At 42.7% G+C, this 15,379-nt stretch overlaps 32 non-coding genes across 32 annotated transcripts; all 32 read left to right on the forward strand.

Annotated features, from left to right (window-relative positions):
- The first annotated feature begins 166 nt into the window (after nucleotides 1-166).
- On the forward strand, nucleotides 167-239 carry trnaf-gaa (transfer RNA phenylalanine (anticodon GAA)). The gene has a single exon. It is a non-coding gene; the product is annotated as a tRNA-Phe (tRNA).
- Nucleotides 240-784: 545 nt separating this feature from the next.
- trnaf-gaa (transfer RNA phenylalanine (anticodon GAA)) lies at nucleotides 785-857 on the forward strand. Its single transcript has one exon. It is a non-coding gene; the product is annotated as a tRNA-Phe (tRNA).
- Nucleotides 858-1,093: 236 nt separating this feature from the next.
- On the forward strand, nucleotides 1,094-1,166 carry trnaf-gaa (transfer RNA phenylalanine (anticodon GAA)). Its single transcript has one exon. It is a non-coding gene; the product is annotated as a tRNA-Phe (tRNA).
- A 545-nt stretch (nucleotides 1,167-1,711) lies between these two features.
- trnaf-gaa (transfer RNA phenylalanine (anticodon GAA)) lies at nucleotides 1,712-1,784 on the forward strand. Its single transcript has one exon. It is a non-coding gene; the product is annotated as a tRNA-Phe (tRNA).
- Nucleotides 1,785-2,015: 231 nt separating this feature from the next.
- Nucleotides 2,016-2,088, forward strand: trnaf-gaa (transfer RNA phenylalanine (anticodon GAA)). The gene has a single exon. It is a non-coding gene; the product is annotated as a tRNA-Phe (tRNA).
- A 252-nt stretch (nucleotides 2,089-2,340) lies between these two features.
- Nucleotides 2,341-2,413, forward strand: trnaf-gaa (transfer RNA phenylalanine (anticodon GAA)). Its single transcript has one exon. It is a non-coding gene; the product is annotated as a tRNA-Phe (tRNA).
- Nucleotides 2,414-2,649: 236 nt separating this feature from the next.
- trnaf-gaa (transfer RNA phenylalanine (anticodon GAA)) lies at nucleotides 2,650-2,722 on the forward strand. The gene has a single exon. It is a non-coding gene; the product is annotated as a tRNA-Phe (tRNA).
- Nucleotides 2,723-2,953: 231 nt separating this feature from the next.
- Nucleotides 2,954-3,026, forward strand: trnaf-gaa (transfer RNA phenylalanine (anticodon GAA)). The gene has a single exon. It is a non-coding gene; the product is annotated as a tRNA-Phe (tRNA).
- Nucleotides 3,027-3,257: 231 nt separating this feature from the next.
- trnaf-gaa (transfer RNA phenylalanine (anticodon GAA)) lies at nucleotides 3,258-3,330 on the forward strand. The gene has a single exon. It is a non-coding gene; the product is annotated as a tRNA-Phe (tRNA).
- A 231-nt stretch (nucleotides 3,331-3,561) lies between these two features.
- Nucleotides 3,562-3,634, forward strand: trnaf-gaa (transfer RNA phenylalanine (anticodon GAA)). The gene has a single exon. It is a non-coding gene; the product is annotated as a tRNA-Phe (tRNA).
- A 545-nt stretch (nucleotides 3,635-4,179) lies between these two features.
- On the forward strand, nucleotides 4,180-4,252 carry trnaf-gaa (transfer RNA phenylalanine (anticodon GAA)). Its single transcript has one exon. It is a non-coding gene; the product is annotated as a tRNA-Phe (tRNA).
- A 236-nt stretch (nucleotides 4,253-4,488) lies between these two features.
- Nucleotides 4,489-4,561, forward strand: trnaf-gaa (transfer RNA phenylalanine (anticodon GAA)). The gene has a single exon. It is a non-coding gene; the product is annotated as a tRNA-Phe (tRNA).
- A 236-nt stretch (nucleotides 4,562-4,797) lies between these two features.
- Nucleotides 4,798-4,870, forward strand: trnaf-gaa (transfer RNA phenylalanine (anticodon GAA)). The gene has a single exon. It is a non-coding gene; the product is annotated as a tRNA-Phe (tRNA).
- Nucleotides 4,871-5,122: 252 nt separating this feature from the next.
- Nucleotides 5,123-5,195, forward strand: trnaf-gaa (transfer RNA phenylalanine (anticodon GAA)). Its single transcript has one exon. It is a non-coding gene; the product is annotated as a tRNA-Phe (tRNA).
- Nucleotides 5,196-5,426: 231 nt separating this feature from the next.
- trnaf-gaa (transfer RNA phenylalanine (anticodon GAA)) lies at nucleotides 5,427-5,499 on the forward strand. Its single transcript has one exon. It is a non-coding gene; the product is annotated as a tRNA-Phe (tRNA).
- Nucleotides 5,500-5,735: 236 nt separating this feature from the next.
- On the forward strand, nucleotides 5,736-5,808 carry trnaf-gaa (transfer RNA phenylalanine (anticodon GAA)). Its single transcript has one exon. It is a non-coding gene; the product is annotated as a tRNA-Phe (tRNA).
- A 252-nt stretch (nucleotides 5,809-6,060) lies between these two features.
- trnaf-gaa (transfer RNA phenylalanine (anticodon GAA)) lies at nucleotides 6,061-6,133 on the forward strand. Its single transcript has one exon. It is a non-coding gene; the product is annotated as a tRNA-Phe (tRNA).
- Nucleotides 6,134-6,364: 231 nt separating this feature from the next.
- Nucleotides 6,365-6,437, forward strand: trnaf-gaa (transfer RNA phenylalanine (anticodon GAA)). The gene has a single exon. It is a non-coding gene; the product is annotated as a tRNA-Phe (tRNA).
- A 231-nt stretch (nucleotides 6,438-6,668) lies between these two features.
- Nucleotides 6,669-6,741, forward strand: trnaf-gaa (transfer RNA phenylalanine (anticodon GAA)). The gene has a single exon. It is a non-coding gene; the product is annotated as a tRNA-Phe (tRNA).
- Nucleotides 6,742-6,993: 252 nt separating this feature from the next.
- On the forward strand, nucleotides 6,994-7,066 carry trnaf-gaa (transfer RNA phenylalanine (anticodon GAA)). The gene has a single exon. It is a non-coding gene; the product is annotated as a tRNA-Phe (tRNA).
- Nucleotides 7,067-7,607: 541 nt separating this feature from the next.
- trnaf-gaa (transfer RNA phenylalanine (anticodon GAA)) lies at nucleotides 7,608-7,680 on the forward strand. The gene has a single exon. It is a non-coding gene; the product is annotated as a tRNA-Phe (tRNA).
- Nucleotides 7,681-7,911: 231 nt separating this feature from the next.
- On the forward strand, nucleotides 7,912-7,984 carry trnaf-gaa (transfer RNA phenylalanine (anticodon GAA)). The gene has a single exon. It is a non-coding gene; the product is annotated as a tRNA-Phe (tRNA).
- Nucleotides 7,985-8,236: 252 nt separating this feature from the next.
- trnaf-gaa (transfer RNA phenylalanine (anticodon GAA)) lies at nucleotides 8,237-8,309 on the forward strand. The gene has a single exon. It is a non-coding gene; the product is annotated as a tRNA-Phe (tRNA).
- An 845-nt stretch (nucleotides 8,310-9,154) lies between these two features.
- Nucleotides 9,155-9,227, forward strand: trnaf-gaa (transfer RNA phenylalanine (anticodon GAA)). The gene has a single exon. It is a non-coding gene; the product is annotated as a tRNA-Phe (tRNA).
- Nucleotides 9,228-9,479: 252 nt separating this feature from the next.
- trnaf-gaa (transfer RNA phenylalanine (anticodon GAA)) lies at nucleotides 9,480-9,552 on the forward strand. Its single transcript has one exon. It is a non-coding gene; the product is annotated as a tRNA-Phe (tRNA).
- Nucleotides 9,553-10,399: 847 nt separating this feature from the next.
- On the forward strand, nucleotides 10,400-10,472 carry trnaf-gaa (transfer RNA phenylalanine (anticodon GAA)). The gene has a single exon. It is a non-coding gene; the product is annotated as a tRNA-Phe (tRNA).
- Nucleotides 10,473-11,309: 837 nt separating this feature from the next.
- Nucleotides 11,310-11,382, forward strand: trnaf-gaa (transfer RNA phenylalanine (anticodon GAA)). Its single transcript has one exon. It is a non-coding gene; the product is annotated as a tRNA-Phe (tRNA).
- A 231-nt stretch (nucleotides 11,383-11,613) lies between these two features.
- Nucleotides 11,614-11,686, forward strand: trnaf-gaa (transfer RNA phenylalanine (anticodon GAA)). Its single transcript has one exon. It is a non-coding gene; the product is annotated as a tRNA-Phe (tRNA).
- Nucleotides 11,687-12,252: 566 nt separating this feature from the next.
- Nucleotides 12,253-12,325, forward strand: trnaf-gaa (transfer RNA phenylalanine (anticodon GAA)). Its single transcript has one exon. It is a non-coding gene; the product is annotated as a tRNA-Phe (tRNA).
- Nucleotides 12,326-12,561: 236 nt separating this feature from the next.
- trnaf-gaa (transfer RNA phenylalanine (anticodon GAA)) lies at nucleotides 12,562-12,634 on the forward strand. Its single transcript has one exon. It is a non-coding gene; the product is annotated as a tRNA-Phe (tRNA).
- Nucleotides 12,635-12,865: 231 nt separating this feature from the next.
- trnaf-gaa (transfer RNA phenylalanine (anticodon GAA)) lies at nucleotides 12,866-12,938 on the forward strand. The gene has a single exon. It is a non-coding gene; the product is annotated as a tRNA-Phe (tRNA).
- A 236-nt stretch (nucleotides 12,939-13,174) lies between these two features.
- trnaf-gaa (transfer RNA phenylalanine (anticodon GAA)) lies at nucleotides 13,175-13,247 on the forward strand. The gene has a single exon. It is a non-coding gene; the product is annotated as a tRNA-Phe (tRNA).
- Nucleotides 13,248-15,379: the final 2,132 nt, after the last annotated feature.

Here is a 15,379-nt window from a genome sequence, read left to right on the forward strand (position 1 = left end):
AGCAATACCAATAAGGCCTCGTTATACGCAACGCTTTCTTGTTTTAGGTAAACTATTTCTGTCATCAGACAACTAGCTTTCATCACTCCATTATCACTAATCTTGTCTAATGCCCCATTGGCAAGCCCCAAAATCGATTGGTGTGCGGTTTGGCACAGAAGACATGGCCGAAATAGCTCAGCTGGGAGAGCGTCAGACTGAAGATCTGAAGGTCCATGGTTCAATCCCGGGTTTCGGCAAGAGTTTATAATGTGAACAATTTGCCCAAAACCATCTAAGATAACTATGATATTGGTTGAGGTCAAGCATTAACAATGAGGCCTCCTTACATTCAACACTACGATTTCTTGTTTTTGGTAAACTATTTCTGTCATCAGACAACTAGCTTTCGTCACTCCATTATCACTATTTTCTACTTATGCCCCATCGGCAAGCCCCAAAATTGATTGGTGTGCGGTTTGGCACAGAAGACATGGCCGAAATAGCTCACCTGGGAGAGCGTCAGACTGAAGATCTGGAGGTCCCTGGTTCAATCCTGGGTTTCGGCAAGAGTTCTTAATGTGAACAATTTGCCTAAAACCATCTAAGATAACTATAATATTGGTTGAGGTCGAGCATTACCAATAAGGCCTCGTTATATTCAACGCAACGCTTTCTTGTTTTAGGTAAACAATTTCTGTTATAACACAACTAGCTTTCATCACTCCATTATCACTATTTTCTACTTATGCCCCATTGGCAAGCCCCAAAATCGATTGGTGTGCGGTTTGGCACAGAACACCTGGCCGAAATAGCTCAGCTGGGAGAGCGTCAGACTGAAGATCTGACGGTCCCTGGTTCAATCCCGGGTTTCGGCAAGTGTTATTAATGTGAAGAATTTGCCCAAAACCATCTAAGATAACTATGATATTGGTTGAGGTCGAGCATTACCAATAAGGCCTCGTTATATTCAACACAACGCTTTCCTGTTTTAGCAAAATCTTTCCTGTCATCAGACAACTAGCTTTCATCACTCCATTCTCACTATTTTCAACTTATGCCCCATTGGCAAGCCCCAAAATCGATTGGTGTGCGGTTTGGCACAGAAGACATGGCCGAAATAGCTCAGCTGGGAGAGTGTCAGACTGAAGATCTGAAGGTCCCTGGTTCAATCCCGGGTTTCCGCAAGAGTTCTTAATGTGAACAATTTGCCCAAAACCATCTAAGATAACTATGATATTGGTTGAGGTCAAGCATTACCAATAAGGCCTCGTTATATTCAACACAACTGTTTCCTGTTTTAGCAAAATCTTTCCTGTCATCAGACAACTAGCTTTCATCGCTCCATTATCACTAATCTTAACTAATGCCCCATTGGCAAGCCCCAAAATTGATTGGTGTGTGGTTTGGCACAGAAGACACGGCTGATATAGCTCAGCTGGGAGAGCGTCAGACTGAAGATCTGAAGGTCCCTGGTTCAATCCCGCGTTTCGGCAGGAGTTCTTAATGTGAACAATTTGCCCAAAACCATCTAAGATAACTATGATAGTGGTTGAGGTCAAGCATTAACAATGAGACCTCGTTATATTCAACGCAACGCTTTCTTGTTTTAGGTAAACCATTTCTGTCATCAGACAACTAGCTTTCATCACTCCATTATCACTATTTTCTACTTATGCCCCATTGGCAAGCCCCAAAATCGATTGGTGTGCGGTTTGGCACAGAAGACATGGCTGAAATAGCTCAGCTGGGAGAGCGTCAGACTGAAGATCTGAAGGTCCCTGGTTCAATCCCGGGTTTCGGCAAGAGTTCTTAATGTGAACAATTTGCCCAAAACCATCTAAGATAACTATGATATTGGTTGAGGTCGAGCAATACCAATAAGGCCTCGTTATACGCAACGCTTTCTTGTTTTAGGTAAACTATTTCTGTCATCAGACAACTAGCTTTCATCACTCCATTATCACTAATCTTGTCTAATGCCCCATTGGCAAGCCCCAAAATCGATTGGTGTGCGGTTTGGCACAGAAGACATGGCCGAAATAGCTCAGCTGGGAGAGCGTCAGACTGAAGATCTGAAGGTCCCTGGTTCAATCCCGGGTTTCGGCAAGAGTTTTTAATGTGAACAATTTGCCCAAAACCATCTAACATAACTATGATATTGGTTGAGGTCAAGCATTAACAATGAGGCCTCGTTATACGCAACGCTTTCTTGTTTTAGGTAAACCATTTCTGTCATCAGACAACTAGCTTTCATCACTCCATTATCACTATTTTCTACTTATGCCCCATTGGCAAGCCCCAAAATCGATTGGGTAAACCTTGGCCGATATAGCCATGCGGTTTGGCACAGAAGACATGGCCGAAATAGCTCAGCTGGGAGAGCGTCAGACTGAAGATCTGAAGGTCCCTGGTTCAATCCCGGGTTTCGGCAAGAGTTATTAATGTGAACAATTTGCCCAAAACCATCTAAGGTAACTATGATAGTGGTTGAGGTCAAGCATTAACAATGAGGCCTCGTTATATTCAACGCAACGCTTTCTTGTTTTAGGTAAACAATTTCTGTCATCAGACAACTAGCTTTCATCACCCCATTATCACTATTTTCAACTTATGCCCCATTGGCAAGCCCCAAAATCGATTGGTGTGCGGTTTGGCACAGAAGACATGGCCGAAATAGCTCAGCTGGGAGAGCGTCAGACTGAAGATCTGAAGGTTCCTGGTTCAATCCTGGGTTTCGGCAAGAGTTCTTAATGTGAACAATTTGCCCAAAACCATCTAAGATAACTATGATATTGGTTGAGGTCGAGCATTACCAATAAGGCCTCGTTATACGCAACGCTTTCTTGTTTTAGGTAAACTATTTCTGTCATCAGACAACTAGCTTTCATCACTCCATTATCACTAACCTTGTCTAATGCCCCATTGGCAAGCCCCAAAATCGATTGGTGTGCGGTTTGGCACAGAAGACATGGCCGAAATAGCTCAGCTGGGAGAGCGTCAGACTGAAGATCTGAAGGTCCCTGGTTCAATCCCGGGTTTTGGCAAGAGTTCTTAATGTGAACAATTTGCCCAAAACCATCTAAGATAACTATGATATTGGTTGAGGTCGAGCATTACCAATAAGGCCTCGTTATACGCAACGCTTTCTTGTTTTAGGTAAACTATTTCTGTCATCAGACAACTAGCTTTCATCACTCCATTATCACTAATCTTGTCTAATGCCCCATTGGCAAGCCCCAAAATCGATTGGTGTGCGGTTTGGCACAGAAGACATGGCCGAAATAGCTCAGCTGGGAGAGCGTCAGACTGAAGATCTGAAGGTCCCTGGTTCAATCCCGGGTTTCGGCAAGAGTTCTTAATGTGAACAATTTGCCCAAAACCATCTAAGATAACTATGATATTGGTTGAGGTCGAGCAATACCAATAAGGCCTCGTTATACGCAACGCTTTCTTGTTTTAGGTAAACTATTTCTGTCATCAGACAACTAGCTTTCATCACTCCATTATCACTAATCTTGTCTAATGCCCCATTGGCAAGCCCCAAAATCGATTGGTGTGCGGTTTGGCACAGAAGACATGGCCGAAATAGCTCAGCTGGGAGAGCGTCAGACTGAAGATCTGAAGGTCCATGGTTCAATCCCGGGTTTCGGCAAGAGTTTATAATGTGAACAATTTGCCCAAAACCATCTAAGATAACTATGATATTGGTTGAGGTCAAGCATTAACAATGAGGCCTCCTTACATTCAACACTACGATTTCTTGTTTTAGGTAAACTATTTCTGTCATCAGACAACTAGCTTTCGTCACTCCATTATCACTATTTTCTACTTATGCCCCATCGGCAAGCCCCAAAATTGATTGGTGTGCGGTTTGGCACAGAAGACATGGCCGAAATAGCTCACCTGGGAGAGCGTCAGACTGAAGATCTGAAGGTCCCTGGTTCAATCCTGGGTTTCGGCAAGAGTTCTTAATGTGAACAATTTGCCTAAAACCATCTAAGATAACTATAATATTGGTTGAGGTCGAGCATTACCAATAAGGCCTCGTTATATTCAACGCAACGCTTTCTTGTTTTAGGTAAACCATTTCTGTTATAACACAACTAGCTTTCATCACTCCATTATCACTATTTTCTACTTATGCCCCATTGGCAAGCCCCAAAATCGATTGGTGTGCGGTTTGGCACAGAACACCTGGCCGAAATAGCTCAGCTGGGAGAGCGTCAGACTGAAGATCTGACGGTCCCTGGTTCAATCCCGGGTTTCGGCAAGTGTTATTAATGTGAAGAATTTGCCCAAAACCATCTAAGATAACTATGATATTGGTTGAGGTCGAGCATTACCAATAAGGCCTCGTTATATTCAACACAACGCCTTCCTGTTTTAGCAAAATCTTTCCTGTCATCAGACAACTAGCTTTCATCACTCCATTCTCACTATTTTCAACTTATGCCCCATTGTCAAGCCCCAAAATCGATTGGTGTGCGGTTTGGCACAGAAGACATGGCCGAAATAGCTCAGCTGGGAGAGTGTCAGACTGAAGATCTGAAGGTCCCTGGTTCAATCCCGGGTTTCGGCAAGAGTTCTTAATGTGAACAATTTGCCCAAAATCATCTAAGATAACTATAATATTGGTTGAGGTCAAGCATTACCAATAAGGCCTCGTTATATTCAACACAACTGTTTCCTGTTTTAGCAAAATCTTTCCTGTCATCAGACAACTAGCTTTCATCGCTCCATTATCACTAATCTTAACTAATGCCCCATTGGCAAGCCCCAAAATTGATTGGTGTGCGGTTTGGCACAGAAGACATGGCTGATATAGCTCAGCTGGGAGAGCGTCAGACTGAAGATCTGAAGGTCCCTGGTTCAATCCCGGGTTTCGGCAGGAGTTCTTAATGTGAACAATTTGCCCAAAACCATCTAAAATAACTATGATAGTGGTTGAGGTCAAGCATTAACAATGAGGCCTCGTTATACGCAACGCTTTCTTGTTTTAGGTAAACCATTTCTGTCATCAGACAACTAGCTTTCATCACTCCATTATCACTATTTTCTACTTATGCCCCATTGGCAAGCCCCAAAATCGATTGGGTAAACCTTGGCCGATATAGCCATGCGGTTTGGCACAGAAGACATGGCCGAAATAGCTCAGCTGGGAGAGCGTCAGACTGAAGATCTGAAGGTCCCTGGTTCAATCCCGGGTTTCGGCAAGAGTTATTAATGTGAACAATTTGCCCAAAACCATCTAAGGTAACTATGATAGTGGTTGAGGTCAAGCATTAACAATGAGGCCTCGTTATATGCAACGCTTTCTTGTTTTAGGTAAACAATTTCTGTCATCAGACAACTAGCTTTCATCACTCCATTATCACTATTTTCAACTTATGCCCCATTGGCAAGCCCCAAAATCGATTGGTGTGCGGTTTGGCACAGAAGACATGGCCGAAATAGCTCAGCTGGGAGAGCGTCAGACTGAAGATCTGAAGGTCCCTGGTTCAATCCCGGGTTTCGGCAAGAGTTCTTAATGTGAACAATTTGCCCAAAATCATCTAAGATAACTATAATATTGGTTGAGGTCAAGCATTACCAATAAGGCCTCGTTATATTCAACACAACTGTTTCCTGTTTTAGCAAAATCTTTCCTGTCATCAGACAACTAGCTTTCATCGCTCCATTATCACTAATCTTAACTAATGCCCCATTGGCAAGCCCCAAAATTGATTGGTGTGCGGTTTGGCACAGAAGACATGGCTGATATAGCTCAGCTGGGAGAGCGTCAGACTGAAGATCTGAAGGTCCCTGGTTCAATCCCGGGTTTCGGCAGGAGTTCTTAATGTGAACAATTTGCCCAAAACCATCTAAAATAACTATGATAGTGGTTGAGGTCAAGCATTAACAATGAGGCCTCGTTATACGCAACGCTTTCTTGTTTTAGGTAAACCATTTCTGTCATCAGACAACTAGCTTTCATCACTCCATTATCACTATTTTCTACTTATGCCCCATTGGCAAGCCCCAAAATCGATTGGGTAAACCTTGGCCGATATAGCCATGCGGTTTGGCACAGAAGACATGGCCGAAATAGCTCAGCTGGGAGAGCGTCAGACTGAAGATCTGAAGGTCCCTGGTTCAATCCCGGGTTTCGGCAAGAGTTATTAATGTGAACAATTTGCCCAAAACCATCTAAGGTAACTATGATAGTGGTTGAGGTCAAGCATTAACAATGAGGCCTCGTTATATGCAACGCTTTCTTGTTTTAGGTAAACAATTTCTGTCATCAGACAACTAGCTTTCATCACTCCATTATCACTATTTTCAACTTATGCCCCATTGGCAAGCCCCAAAATCGATTGGTGTGCGGTTTGGCACAGAAGACATGGCCGAAATAGCTCAGCTGGGAGAGCGTCAGACTGAAGATCTGAAGGTCCCTGGTTCAATCCCGGGTTTCGGCAAGAGTTCTTAATGTGAACAATTTGCCCAAAACCATCTAAGATAACTATGATATTGGTTGAGGTCGAGCAATACCAATAAGGCCTCGTTATACGCAACGATTTCTTGTTTTAGGTAAACTATTTCTGTCATCAGACAACTAGCTTTCATCACTCCATTATCACTAATCTTGTCTAATGCCCCATTGGCAAGCCCCAAAATCGATTGGTTTGCGGTTTGGCACAGAAGACATGGCCGAAATAGCTCAGCTGGGAGAGTGTCAGACTGAAGATCTGAAGGTCCCTGGTTCAATCCCGGGTTTCGGCAAGAGTTTTTAATGTGAACAATTTGCCCAAAACCATCTAAGATGACTATGATATTGGTTGAGGTCAAGCATTAACAATGAGGCCTCGTTATACGCAACGCTTTCTTGTTTTAGGTAAACCATTTCTGTCATCAGACAACTAGCTTTCATCACTCCATTATCACTATTTTCTACTTATGCCCCATTGGCAAGCCCCAAAATCGATTGGGTAAACCTTGGCCGATATAGCCATGCGGTTTGGCACAGAAGACATGGCCGAAATAGCTCAGCTGGGAGAGCGTCAGACTGAAGATCTGAAGGTCCCTGGTTCAATCCCGGGTTTCGGCAAGAGTTATTAATGTGAACAATTTGCCCAAAACCATCTAAGGTAACTATGATAGTGGTTGAGGTCAAGCATTAACAATGAGGCCTCGTTATATTCAACGCAACGCTTTCTTGTTTTAGGTAAACAATTTCTGTCATCAGACAACTAGCTTTCATCACCCCATTATCACTATTTTCAACTTATGCCCCATTGGCAAGCCCCAAAATCGATTGGTGTGCGGTTTGGCACAGAAGACATGGCCGAAATAGCTCAGCTGGGAAAGCGTCAGACTGAAGATCTGAAGGTCCCTGGTTCAATCCCGGTTTTCGGCAAGAGTTTTTAATGTGAACAATTTGCCCAAAACCATCTAAGATAACTATGATATTGGTTGAGGTTGAGCATTACCAATAAGGCCTCGTTATATTCAACACAACTCTTTCCTATTTTAGCAAAATCATTCCTGTCATCAGACAACTCACTTTCATCGCTCCATTATCACTAATCTTGGCTAATGACCCATTGGCAAGCCCCAAAATCCCTATGCGGTTTGGCACAGAAGACATGACCGAAATAGCTCAGCTGGGAGAGCGTCAGACTGAAGATCTGAAGGTCCCTGGTTCAATCCCGGGTTTCGGCAAGAGTTCTTAATGTGAACAATTTGCCCAAAACCATCTAAGATAACTATGATATTGGTTGAGGTCGAGCAATACCAATAAGGCCTCGTTATACGCAACGATTTCTTGTTTTAGGTAAACTATTTCTGTCATCAGACAACTAGCTTTCATCACTCCATTATCACTAATCTTGTCTAATGCCCCATTGGCAAGCCCCAAAATCGATTGGTTTGCGGTTTGGCACAGAAGACATGGCCGAAATAGCTCAGCTGGGAGAGTGTCAGACTGAAGATCTGAAGGTCCCTGGTTCAATCCCGGGTTTCGGCAAGAGTTTTTAATGTGAACAATTTGCCCAAAACCATCTAAGATGACTATGATATTGGTTGAGGTCAAGCATTAACAATGAGGCCTCGTTATACGCAACGCTTTCTTGTTTTAGGTAAACCATTTCTGTCATCAGACAACTAGCTTTCATCACTCCATTATCACTATTTTCTACTTATGCCCCATTGGCAAGCCCCAAAATCGATTGGGTAAACCTTGGCCGATATAGCCATGCGGTTTGGCACAGAAGACATGGCCGAAATAGCTCAGCTGGGAGAGCGTCAGACTGAAGATCTGAAGGTCCCTGGTTCAATCCCGGGTTTCGGCAAGAGTTATTAATGTGAACAATTTGCCCAAAACCATCTAAGGTAACTATGATAGTGGTTGAGGTCAAGCATTAACAATGAGGCCTCGTTATATTCAACGCAACGCTTTCTTGTTTTAGGTAAACAATTTCTGTCATCAGACAACTAGCTTTCATCACCCCATTATCACTATTTTCAACTTATGCCCCATTGGCAAGCCCCAAAATCGATTGGTGTGCGGTTTGGCACAGAAGACATGGCCGAAATAGCTCAGCTGGGAAAGCGTCAGACTGAAGATCTGAAGGTCCCTGGTTCAATCCCGGTTTTCGGCAAGAGTTTTTAATGTGAACAATTTGCCCAAAACCATCTAAGATAACTATGATATTGGTTGAGGTTGAGCATTACCAATAAGGCCTCGTTATATTCAACACAACTCTTTCCTATTTTAGCAAAATCATTCCTGTCATCAGACAACTCACTTTCATCGCTCCATTATCACTAATCTTGGCTAATGACCCATTGGCAAGCCCCAAAATCCCTATGCGGTTTGGCACAGAAGACATGACCGAAATAGCTCAGCTGGGAGAGCGTCAGACTGAAGATCTGAAGGTCCCTGGTTCAATCCTGGGTTTCGGCAAGAGTTCTTAATGTGAACAATTTGCCCAAAACCATCTAAGATAACTATGATATTGTTTGAGGTCGAGCAATACCAATAAGGCCTCGTTATACGCAACGCTTTCTTGTTTTAGGTAAACTATTTCTGTCATCAGACAACTAGCTTTCATCACTCCATTATCACTAATCTTGTCTAATGCCCCATTGGCAAGCCCCAAAATCGATTGGTTTGCGGTTTGGCACAGAAGACATGGCCGAAATAGCTCAGCTGGGAGAGCGTCAGACTGAAGATCTGAAGGTCCCTGGTTCAATCCCGGGTTTCGGCAAGAGTTTTTAATGTGAACAATTTGCCCAAAACCATCTAAGATGACTATGATATTGGTTGAGGTCAAGCATTAACAATGAGGCCTCGTTATACGCAACGCTTTCTTGTTTTAGGTAAACCATTTCTGTCATCAGACAACTAGCTTTCATCACTCCATTATCACTATTTTCTACTTATGCCCCATTGGCAAGCCCCAAAATCGATTGGGTAAACCTTGGCCGATATAGCCATGCGGTTTGGCACAGAAGACATGGCCGAAATAGCTCAGCTGGGAGAGCGTCAGACTGAAGATCTGAAGGTCCCTGGTTCAATCCCGGGTTTCGGCAAGAGTTATTAATGTGAACAATTTGCCCAAAACCATCTAAGGTAACTATGATAGTGGTTGAGGTCAAGCATTAACAATGAGGCCTCGTTATATTCAACGCAACGCTTTCTTGTTTTAGGTAAACAATTTCTGTCATCAGACAACTAGCTTTCATCACCCCATTATCACTATTTTCAACTTATGCCCCATTGGCAAGCCCCAAAATCGATTGGTGTGCGGTTTGGCACAGAAGACATGGCCGAAATAGCTCAGCTGGGAAAGCGTCAGACTGAAGATCTGAAGGTCCCTGGTTCAATCCCAGGATTTTGGCAAGAGTTTTTAATGTGAACAATTTGCCCAAAACCATCTAAGATAACTATGATATTGGTTGAGGTTGAGCATTACCAATAAGGCCTCGTTATATTCAACACAACTCTTTCCTATTTTAGCAAAATCATTCCTGTCATCAGACAACTCACTTTCATCGCTCCATTATCACTAATCTTGGCTAATGACCCATTGGCAAGCCCCAAAATCCCTATGCGGTTTGGCACAGAAGACATGACCGAAATAGCTCAGCTGGGAGAGCGTCAGACTGAAGATCTGAAGGTCCCTGGTTCAACCCTGGGTTTCGGCAAGAGTTCTTAATGTGAACAATTTGCCTAAAACCATCTAAGATAACTATAATATTGGTTGAGGTCGAGCATTACCAATAAGGCCTCGTTATATTCAACGCTTTCTTGTTTTAGGTAAACCATTTCTGTTATCAGACAACTAGCTTTCATCACTCCATTATCACTATTTTCTACTTATGCCCCATTGGCAAGCCCCAAAATCGATTGGTGTGCGGTTTTGGCACAGAAGACCTGGCCGAAATAGCTCAGCTGGGAGAGCGTCAGACTGAAGATCTGAAGGTCCCTGGTTCAATCCTGGGTTTCGGCAAGAGTTCTTAATGTGAACAATTTGCCCAAAACCATCTAAGATAACTATGATATTGGTTGAGGTCGAGCATTACCAATAAGGCCTCGTTATACGCAACGTTTCTTGTTTTAGGTAAACTATTTCTGTCATCAGACAACTAGCTTTCATCACTCCATTATCACTAACCTTTTCTAATGCCCCATTGGCAAGCCCCAAAATCAATTGGTCTGCGATTTGGTACAGAAGACATGGCCGAAATAGCTCACCTGGGAGAGCGTCAGACTGAAGATCTGAAGGTCCCTGGTTCAATCCCAGGTTGCGGCAAGAGTTCTTAATGTGAACAATTTGCCCAAAACCATCTAAGATAACTATGATATTGGTTGAGGTCGAGCATTACCAATAAGGCCTCGTTATACGCAACGTTTCTTGTTTTAGGTAAACTATTTCTGTCATCAGACAACTAGCTTTCATCACTCCATTATCACTAACCTTTTCTAATGCCCCATTGGCAAGCCCCAAAATCAATTGGTCTGCGATTTGGTACAGAAGACATGGCCGAAATAGCTCACCTGGGAGAGCGTCAGACTGAAGATCTGAAGGTCCCTGGTTCAATCCCAGGTTGCGGCAAGAGTTCTTAATGTGAACAATTTGCCCAAAACCATCTAAGATAACTATGATATTGGTTGAGGTCGAGCAATACCAATAAGGCCTCGTTATACGCAACGCTTTCTTGTTTTAGGTAAACTATTTCTGTCATCAGACAACTAGCTTTCATCACTCCATTATCACTAATCTTGTCTAATGCCCCATTGGCAAGCCCCAAAATCGATTGGTGTGCGGTTTGGCACAGAAGACATGGCCGAAATAGCTCAGCTGGGAGAGCGTCAGACTGAAGATCTGAAGGTCCCTGGTTCAATCCCGGGTTTTGGCAAGAGTTCTTAATGTGAACAATTTGCCCAAAACCATCTAAGATAACTATGATATTGGTTGAGGTCGAGCATTACCAATAAGGCCTCGTTATACGCAACGCTTTCTTGTTTTAGGTAAACTATTTCTGTCATCAGACAACTAGCTTTCATCACTCCATTATCACTAATCTTGTCTAATGCCCCATTGGCAAGCCCCAAAATCGATTGGTGTGCGGTTTGGCACAGAAGACATGGCCGAAATAGCTCAGCTGGGAGAGCGTCAGACTGAAGATCTGAAGGTCCCTGGTTCAATCCCGGGTTCTGGCAAGAGTTCTTAATGTGAACAATTTGCCCAAAACCATCTAAGATAACTATGATATTGGTTGAGGTCAAGCATTAACAATGAGGCATCCTTACATTCAACACTACGATTTCTTGTTTTAGGTAAACTATTTCTGTCATCAGACAACTAGCTTTCGTCACTCCATTATCACTATTTTCTACTTATGCCCCATCGGCAAGCCCCAAAATCGATTGGTGTGCGGTTTGGCACAGAAGACATGGCCGAAATAGCTCACCTGGGAGAGCGTCAGACTGAAGATCTGAAGGTCCCTGGTTCAATCCTGGGTTTCGGCAAGAGTTCTTAATGTGAACAGTTTGCCTAAAACCATCTAAGATAACTATAATATTGGTTGAGGTCGAGCATTACCAATAAGGCCTCGTTATATTCAACGCAACGCTTTCTTGTTTTAGGTAAACCATTTCTGTTATAACACAACTAGCTTTCATCACTCCATTATCACTATTTTCTACTTATGCCCCATTGGCAAGCCCCAAAATCGATTGGGTAAACCTTGGCCGATATAGCCATGCGGTTTGGCACAGAAGACATGGCCGAAATAGCTCAGCTGGGAGAGCGTCAGACTGAAGATCTGAAGGTCCCTGGTTCAATCCCGGGTTTCGGCAAGAGTTATTAATGTGAACAATTTGCCCAAAACCATCTAAGGTAACTATGATAGTGGTTGAGGTCAAGTATTAACAATGAGGCCTCGTTATATTCAACGCAACGCTTTCTTGTTTTAGGTAAACAATTTCTGTCATCAGACAACTAGCTTTCATCACCCCATTATCACTATTTTCAACTTATGCCCCATTGGCAAGCCCCAAAATCGATTGGTGTGCGGTTTGGCACAGAAGACATGGCCGAAATAGCTCAGCTGGGAGAGCGTCAGACTGAAGATCTGAAGGTCCCTGGTTCAATCCCGGGTTTCGGCAAGAGTTCTTAATGTGAACAATTTGCCCAAAACCATCTAAGATAACTATGATATTGGTTGAGGTCGAGCAATACCAATAAGGCCTCGTTATACGCAACGCTTTCTTGTTTTAGGTAAACTATTTCTGTCATCAGACAACTAGCTTTCATCGCTCCATTATCACTAATCTTGTCTAATGCCCCATTGGCAAGCCCCAAAATCGATTGGTGTGCGGTTTGGCACAGAAGACATGGCCGAAATAGCTCAGCTGGGAGAGCGTCAGACTGAAGATCTGAAGGTCCTTGGTTCAATCCCGGGTTTCGGCAAGAGTTTTTAATGTGAACAATTTGCCCAAAACCATCTAAGATAACTATGATATTGGTTGAGGTCGAGCATTACCAATAAGACCTCGTTATATTCAACACAACGCTTTCCTGTTTTAGCAAAATCTTTCCTGTCATCAGACAACTACCTTTCATCACTCCATTCTCACTATTTTCAACTTATGCCCCATTGGCATGCCCCAAAATCGATTGGTGTGCGGTTTGGCACAGAAGACATGGCCGAAATAGCTCAGCTGGGAGAGCGTCAGACTGAAGATCTGAAGGTCCCTGGTTCAATCCCGGGTTTTGGCAAGAGTTCTTAATGTGAACAATTTGCCCAAAACCATCTAAGATAACTATGATATTGGTTGAGGTCAAGCATTAACAATGAGGCCTCGTTACATTCAACACAACGATTTCTTGTTTTAGGTAAACTATTTCTGTCATCAGACAACTAGCTTTCATCACTCCATTATCACTAATCTTGGCTAATGCCCCATTGGCAAGCCCCAAAATCCCTATGCGGTTTGGCACAGAACACCTGCCCGAAATAGCTCAGCTGGGAGAGTGTCATACTGAAGATCTGAAGGTCCCTTGTTCAATCCCGGGTTTCGGCAAGAGTTCTTAAAGTGAGCAATTTGCCCAAAACCATCTAAGATAACTATAATATTGGTTGAGGTCGAGCATTACCAATAAGGCCTCGTTATATTCAACACAACGCTTTCTTGTTTTAGCAAAATCTTTCCTGTCATCAGACAACTAGCTTTCATTACTCCATTATCACTATTTTCAACTTGTGCCCCATTGGCAAGACCCAAAATCGATTGGTGTGCGGTTTGGCACAGAAGACATGGCCGAAATTGCTCAGCTGGGAGAGCGTCAGACTGAACATCTGAAGGTCCCTGGTTCAATCCCTGATTTTGGCAAATGTTAGTAATATGAACAATTTGCCCAAAACCATCTAAGATAACTATAACATTGGTTGAGGTCGAGCATTAACAATAAGGCCTCGTTATATTCAACACAACGCTTTCTTGTTTTAGGTAAACCATTTCTGTCATCAGACAATTGGTGTCCACCACTCCATTATCACTGGTCTCTGAACTGTCCAATTTGCATTCATTCAGAGTAGGTCTTCTGCCTATTCCATGTGCATGATGCCATTTTATAGCACAAACAGTTCCCTTCAATTGCAAAAGTGCAATCAAATTTAAGTAGCACCACATATGTTGAGAGAATTACTGAGCAGTAAACATTCTACCCAAAAATTTCCTGTACAATGCCTGATCTGGCCAAAAGTTCAAATACAGTGAGCATTAAATAGGAAACCTAACATTGGGAAAGTAAAGAATTGCGAGGTTGTCTAAATTTGCTATTTGAGTAAACGGTTTTCTGTTTGTTCTCTCAGATCATTTAAAACAGTTTCTGAAAATCATTTGGATTTAAATGTAAACCTGGACAACATATTGCTCAAGATAATGCATGCTTCCTATATTAAATATGCATTCATTAGCCATTTCTGTTTAGTTGAATTTGGTCTGTGCAGATTATAGCTCTGCCTTACAGCAAGAAGGTCCTGGATTGAATTTCAGCCCAGGGTTCTAATACATGAAGTCTTCAGGTGCATGTGTCGGTTCTCTTTTGGTACTCTGACGTCTTCCCATATTCTAAGATAATCACTATTAAATGCTCTGATCCCCCTCAGAGCATTTAATAATACTTACAATTATTGACTTATAATTGTAAGTTTGTGTCCACATAGTTGGTTGTTCTGTGTGGCCTTGTAATGGGTTCCATCCATCCTGGTTCTTCCTAAAGTTTCATTAAAGCTTTTGCTAACTGTATGAGTTGCAAAGAGGTATTTCAACCAGCTGCATTCCACATTTATTCTTCGCTCTGGAAGTCCACCTGGACCTGCCAGCTACTTTTCAAAAACAAGCTTTAAATGCATCTTTGGGGCTGCTCTCTTTAACATCGTTTTTTATTGGCTTGTTGATGATTCAAAGAAAAGCCCATTTCTTAATTAATTTTAGCCTTTTTTCTTCGACACAACACATGTAATATCTGCCTGCAGAGATTTGACACACATTTCTCCACTGAAGTAGGTCATCTGCAGATATCCTACATGACGTAGGAAGCTTAGTCGTAGAAGACGTTTTACCTCTGAAGATTGTTTGTGTATGAAGATGTATCACTTCGCCAACACATTTGGTTATAAATGAAAACAAAAGAATTTTATCAAATATTTCTGCAATTACACATATTAGAAATAACTGATAAATATTGGGGCCTCAGAGTGACTACTGTACACTAAAGTGTTGCCTTGCAGAAAGAAGGTCCTGGGTTTGAATCCTGAAACATGCAAACTCTGCATGGAGGGTGCATGGATACTCCGGCTTCCTCCCACATTCCAAAAACAAGACTGTCAGGTTGATTGGTCTCTC

The sequence above is a fragment of the Xiphophorus couchianus genome, chromosome 23 (genome assembly GCF_001444195.1).
Source record: "Xiphophorus couchianus chromosome 23, X_couchianus-1.0, whole genome shotgun sequence".
Lineage (NCBI taxonomy): Eukaryota > Metazoa > Chordata > Actinopteri > Cyprinodontiformes > Poeciliidae > Xiphophorus > Xiphophorus couchianus.